Source organism: Argiope bruennichi, chromosome 6 (genome assembly GCF_947563725.1).
Source record: "Argiope bruennichi chromosome 6, qqArgBrue1.1, whole genome shotgun sequence".
NCBI classification, from domain to species: Eukaryota; Metazoa; Arthropoda; class Arachnida; order Araneae; family Araneidae; genus Argiope; species Argiope bruennichi.
Genome location: NC_079156.1, coordinates 114868358 through 114875071, shown reverse-complemented (window position 1 = coordinate 114875071; position 6714 = coordinate 114868358). Strand labels below are relative to the sequence as shown.

Below are 6714 nucleotides of genomic sequence, written 5' to 3'. Positions count from 1 at the left end.
CGTCTGTGACTGGGATAAAAAAAAATCCGATATCTAAAATTTGGTGAAACTCCACGTCTGTGACTGGGATAAAAAAAAATCCGATATCTAAAATTTGGTGAAACTCCACGTCTGTGACTGGGATAAAAAAAAATCCGATATCTAAAATTTGGTGAAACTCCACGTCTGTGACTGGGATAAAAAAAAATCCGATATCTAAAATTTGGTGAAACTCCACGTCTGTGACTGGGAAAAAAAAAATCCGATATCTAAAATTTGGTGAAACTCCACGTCTGTGACTGGGATAAAAAAAAATCCGATATCTAAAATTTGGTGAAACTCCACGTCTGTGACTGGGATAAAAAAAAATCCGATATCTAAAATTTGGTGAAACTCCACGTCTGTGCCTGGGATAAAAAAAAATCCGATATCTAAAATTTGGTGAAACTCCACGTCTGTTACTGGGATAAAAAAAAATCCGATATCTAAAATTTGGTGAAACTCCACGTCTGTGACTGGGATAAAAAAAAATCCGATATCTAAAATTTGGTGAAACTCCACGTCTGTGACTGGGATAAAAAAAAATCCGATATCTAAAATTTGGTGAAACTCCACGTCTGTGACTGGGATAAAAAAAAATCCGATATCTAAAATTTGGTGAAACTCCACGTCTGTGACTGGGATAAAAAAAAAATCCGATATCTAAAATTTGGTGAAACTCCACGTCTGTGCCTGGGATAAAAAAAAATCCGATATCTAAAATTTGGTGAAACTCCACGTCTGTTACTGGGATAAAAAAAAAAATCCGATATCTAAAATTTGGTGAAACTCCACGTCTGTGACTGGGATAAAAAAAAATCCGATATCTAAAATTTGGTGAAACTCCACGTCTGTGACTGGGATAAAAAAAAATCCGATATCTAAAATTTGGTGAAACTCCACGTCTGTGACTGGGATAAAAAAAAATCCGATATCTAAAATTTGGTGAAACTCCACGTCTGTGACTGGGATAAAAAAAAATCCGATATCTAAAATTTGGTGAAACTCCACGTCTGTGACTGGGATAAAAAAAAATCCGATATCTAAAATTTGGTGAAACTCCACGTCTGTGACTGGGAAAAAAAAAATCCGATATCTAAAATTTGGTGAAACTCCACGTCTGTGACTGGGATAAAAAAAAATCCGATATCTAAAATTTGGTGAAACTCCACGTCTGTGACTGGGATAAAAAAAAATCCGATATCTAAAATTTGGTGAAACTCCACGTCTGTGCCTGGGATAAAAAAAAATCCGATATCTAAAATTTGGTGAAACTCCACGTCTGTTACTGGGATAAAAAAAAATCCGATATCTAAAATTTGGTGAAACTCCACGTCTGTGACTGGGATAAAAAAAATCCGATATCTAAAATTTGGTGAAACTCCACGTCTGTGACTGGGATAAAAAAAAATCCGATATCTAAAATTTGGTGAAACTCCACGTCTGTGACTGGGATAAAAAAAAATCCGATATCTAAAATTTGGTGAAACTCCACGTCTGTGACTGGGATAAAAAAAAAATCCGATATCTAAAATTTGGTGAAACTCCACGTCTGTGCCTGGGATAAAAAAAAATCCGATATCTAAAATTTGGTGAAACTCCACGTCTGTTACTGGGATAAAAAAAAAATCCGATATCTAAAATTTGGTGAAACTCCACGTCTGTGACTGGGATAAAAAAAAATCCGATATCTAAAATTTGGTGAAACTCCACGTCTGTGACTGGGATAAAAAAAAATCCGATATCTAAAATTTGGTGAAACTCCACGTCTGTGACTGGGATAAAAAAAAATCCGATATCTAAAATTTGGTGAAACTCCACGTCTGTGACTGGGATAAAAAAAAATCCGATATCTAAAATTTGGTGAAACTCCACGTCTGTGACTGGGATAAAAAAAATCCGATATCTAAAATTTGGTGAAACTCCACGTCTGTGCCTGGGATAAAAAAAATCCGATATCTAAAATTTGGTAAAACTCCACGTCTGTGACAAAAAAAAAAAAAAAATAAAAAAAAAAAAAAAAAATAAAAAAGGAAGTGTGTCAGCTTGTCTATGAAAGCGATAACTAAAAATTAAATAATTTAAGAGATTAAAAAATATTGTTGTTGCTGCTTATCCCCCTTGGATTAAACTCCCATTCAAACCAAATCCAAGGGATAGTGGAAAGAGGGCTACAGTAGCTTCTGAGGGTAAAGACCCCTGAGCACCCGAGGGCAGAAGTCGGATGAAGATGTCACTCACACATTCGCCTGCACAATCCCTTTTAACAGGAATGGGGGCTCTTTCACACACCTCATAGATAGAACACAGGGTAGAGAACAACCATGCCCGAACCAGCACTCGAATTCGTGATCACGGGGAAGACGCACTACCCCAAGGCCAGGACGCCGGCAAGATTGAAAAATAAATTTGATTTGCAACCTTTGCAAATTTTTGCAAGTTGCAAATTTTTAACATAATTTGAACTGAATTTGGAAAAAAAAAGTTTGCTCTGTCCGCCTGTGCGCAGATTTACACAATCGCATAGAATCTATTAAGCTTGATGGTTGATTGTTTGCAAATGTTGTTATCACCTGGACTTTAGGCTAATATCGAAAGTTGATTCAAACCGTATAAAGAATTTCCTGTTTATTCAGAAAATAATTGACTAATCTACGAATAAAATAAATAAATGCATTATGGCGTGTTCCATTCAAATGTACATGTGCATCAAGATTTTGAAAGAGTCAGCCACTGTTAATAAATCTAAAATGCATATTTAATTCTTTTATAAACAAGCAAACATTTCTTTTAAATTCTTTAAAAAAATTCTTTTAAAACAAATAAAAGCTATAAACAATCTGCTCCATAATGTATCGTGTAACTGAAAGAGGAGAAAGTACTTGTTTTATTACTTCGTTATTTAGCGAATGATTTATATATATATATGCATGAGAAGTATCAATCATCAGTTAATTGTTTTTTAAAGGATATCTAAATTTTTTGAAGGCTTTTTTAATACAGTATAAATACTTATATATCAAAGAAATGCAAATGAAAGAAATATTTACTTTTTCTTTTAAAAACACTTTATTTCAATGACATACAAGAATACAATCTCTGATCTCTTAAATAAGAAATCTATAGTCTTGTTTTATGATGAATGAAAAGCGAAGATAAATAATACGTTTCTCTTTCCAATGACCCCAGCACCTTTAATGAAAAATCTAAATAAAGCCACGTCTGCAGAATAAGAGAAAAAAATTCTTTAGAGATACGGTATTAAGTAACTGTAAAATAAACACAATTGCAAGAATCATTGATTAATATAAAAGTGTAGGTAAATACATTGAAAAATTCATTGAGGTTTAAAGGCACTCTAGTAGTTAATATCATCAAGTATAGAACAAGAAGTGAAATGGGGCTCACAATAAAATAATCTGGAAAAATTAAAGAGAAAAGAAGCTTTTAAAACAATGACTGATGTCAGAAATGATGTAATCCTTTATTTTTAATAATTATTATCTCTTGTTAGAATGATTGGCCTAAGTGAAGATTAGTGTGCACCAGCTGTTTGTCGCCAATATTGCAACCCATCGGATCCATCTTATAGCAACCGTACTGCTGTTTTGTTTACTACTTTTTGCAATGGTTGAGTTGTACATAAACTACAATTACATTATGAAAAATGTTAAGTTAAAAATATTAAAAAAATATCGAATAAAGATTTTAATTTTGTTCTTTATTATAATTAAAATTTTATTAAATAAAGAAAGTTAAGTTTATAATTAAAAGTTATTTTCTTCTTTCTTTTTTTTAATGTGAATACGAACAGAAAATATTTATTCATTTGCAATTTTTAATTGTTAGTATGCGCTTTAAACAATCGTCTGCATTCTCACTTTAAAAGACAGCTGCAATAGAATTCTTCGCAGTTCTCGTAATTCTTTTGGTGTTATTTCGGTTGGTTCCCTTCATAATTTGTTATGTCGGGAGTATTTCGAACCTGTAGAATGGATGAAGGGTGAGTTAAATATGCATATATATATTTTTTACGAGTTGATAAAGTTAGGAAAGGATGCTTGTTTGCAATTTTGTATTGAGAATGGTTTGATATCGAACCGGCAGAATGGATGTAGGGTGAATGGAATATATTTTTTTTACGAGTTTATGAAGTTGGAAAAAGTATGTTTGTTTGAAATTTTATATGGAAAATGTTCCGATTGCTTATTTCTTCATTTTTTCTTTTATTTCGGTTATGTACTGTTTCTGTTACCGGGCAGAATTCCCTCTGAAATCCGTTCGTACAACATCCTTCATTCTTTCTTTTCTATTGATTATGTACAGTTCATGTTATCCACACAGTTCTTATGTTCAGTGTGCTAGCGAAGCTACTAGGTTCCCGCTCCCGCTGCTAGCGAAGCCGTAGGATGTTTTTTTTTTAAGTTAAAACATTCTGCCCGGTGCCTTCTACAGATGCCGGCATCTGTAGAAGGAACCGGGCAGTATGAGAAAAAAAATACTTATCAGTAAAAAGTCCTAAGTAGATGGCGGGAAATGGTAACCATAACTGTTCCGCGGAAGTATTTGTTTATTTTGTCCGCCATCTTTATTGGCGACTTGGCATTGTTGGCGCAGCCTAGTGCACACTAAAAGTCACTTTTACCGAATTATTGTTTATTAAGTATTAATTCTTATTCGCTGGTTGTTTATTTATTGGTGTGAATGATGCGATTTCCACTCTTGACGTAAATTTATTATTCCTGTCACAGATGTAAATTCCTCTTGAGATGAATCTTTAAAATGCATATTTTATAAAGCTCATTATATATCAAAAAGGCAAACACCTATTATTCTAAAGAATTAATTCTTGACAATATCAAAAGACAGGACAGAGATCCAAACATTGTGGAAAAAGGAATAGTGGTTATTACAAAATATACAATCTTAAAAATATATTGATTTTTACTGATACAGCTAGTGACAAGTAAAGATGCTCCATTTGTAAACAATAAATATTTAAATATAGATAAAAAAAAAAGATGATGTTGCTTTGGAAAAGAAGTTACAAATGTTACTTACTTTCCAGTATTTTGAAACCATACTTCATTGACCACCTATAGGAATAATTATAAACATGCCTTAGAAACAGACATATATTGATATGCTTTCAATGTAAATTCTCTGAGTGAGTTTTCTCAAAAAATTACATAAACATTAAAATTTTATACAGTAAAATCACAATAATATGCTAAATATTTTACTATATGGATAATTACTTAGTATTGTTAAGTAGGGTACTAACTATAAAAAAAGACACGGTTTTCAGTATAGCTAATTCCCTAAACATTACTGAAAAATTGCGATGTTGTTTCCATCCGCATATATTACGTGATATCTCCATGGCATTTTTTGATATTCATAATGTCGAACAATATCTGGAATATATTTTAACAATATTGCAAAGCAGCTTGTTTGCTACTTACATATGTTTGTAATAAACTAGTTTGTAGTTTACTACTAACACTTTGTTTTGTTACAATGCAAAGAATCTTGTTTTGTTACAATGCAAAGCATCTTGTCTTGTTATAATGCAAAGCATCTTGTTTTATTAGAATGAAAAAAAAAACTTATTTTGTTACTGTACTTGCAACTTGCTTTGTTATAATGCAAAGCACCTTGTTTTGTTACAATGGAAAGTACCTTGTTTTGTTATAAATGTTACTTCATAAATTGTTGTGCTATTTCAATTCGTGAAGCTTACGGTTTCAAATGACGAAAAACAATCCCTTAAGCGAAACATAATAGAACTGAACATTATTAATGAATATTTTGAAGCACAATTCTATCTCGGTCATCAATGCAATATAAATTCATATATATTCTAGAATATTCAATATGTCTAACAATAAGTATTATATAAAACGCATTTTGGGTTTATTTTTTTATGTGAAGTAGATATTCAATAATTAAATGTCTAGTTATCTTTTGAGAAATAAAAAGAATATTCCTAAACCTGAATCAGCTCGAACTGAAGAGGAAGACTCAGTGAGACAACTATCTTGAATTGGCACGACGCAGGTTTTCAATGTAGTATGTAATGCAAGGCAAATATTTCAATGCAGTAAATTGCAGGTTCACAAAATATACAATAAATAAGTCGAATATAAAAGCATTATTTTTGAAACTTTTAAATTAATATTCTATTTAAAAAGAATTTAGCATTACACTTTGTTTTATTAATACATTTATCTGAATATATGATTATTCGATTAATACGGGTAATTAAATGCCTATTTAAAAAAAATTTTCATTCCTCTCTATATATGCAATTTTTAGACTTAGATTAAAAAACTTTACTTGAAAATAAAATATGGTAAGTTTTTATTCTTTTTAAATCAATTCAATGGAGCCCATTTTAAAATGTCTTAAGTTATGTTTTATAATGTCTTAGATGGAGAGGTTTTAATGTTCTCGTTTAGTAAAAAAATGATGCACTGAAATTTTAATTTTTTTAAAATTTTTAAAGTTTGAATATTATAAAACTTGAAGTAAAGTGAATGCATATTTTTATTTTAGAACAATAATGCCTTTACTGGCGATCATAAATGTCTCAAAAATTTTCCCAAAATCAATTAAAATTGTTCATTGTATTCTAAAATTTCTGAATTATCCCTTTAAACAATTATATTTTAAACAAATTTACTAAGCTTACAA

At 31.1% G+C, this 6714-nt stretch overlaps 1 long non-coding RNA gene across 2 annotated transcripts in view; it reads right to left on the bottom strand.

The window, feature by feature from the left end:
* Positions 1-3152: 3152 nt before the first annotated feature.
* The window catches only part of LOC129972764 (uncharacterized), a 30248-nt gene continuing 26686 nt past the window's right edge, over positions 3153-6714 (bottom strand). For both annotated transcript variants that reach the window (XR_008784890.1, XR_008784891.1), the window contains 2 exons: positions 5080-5114; positions 3153-3240 (listed from right to left, as the gene is read on the bottom strand). This is a non-coding gene — a long non-coding RNA (uncharacterized LOC129972764). The remainder of the gene's footprint in view (positions 3241-5079; positions 5115-6714) is intronic.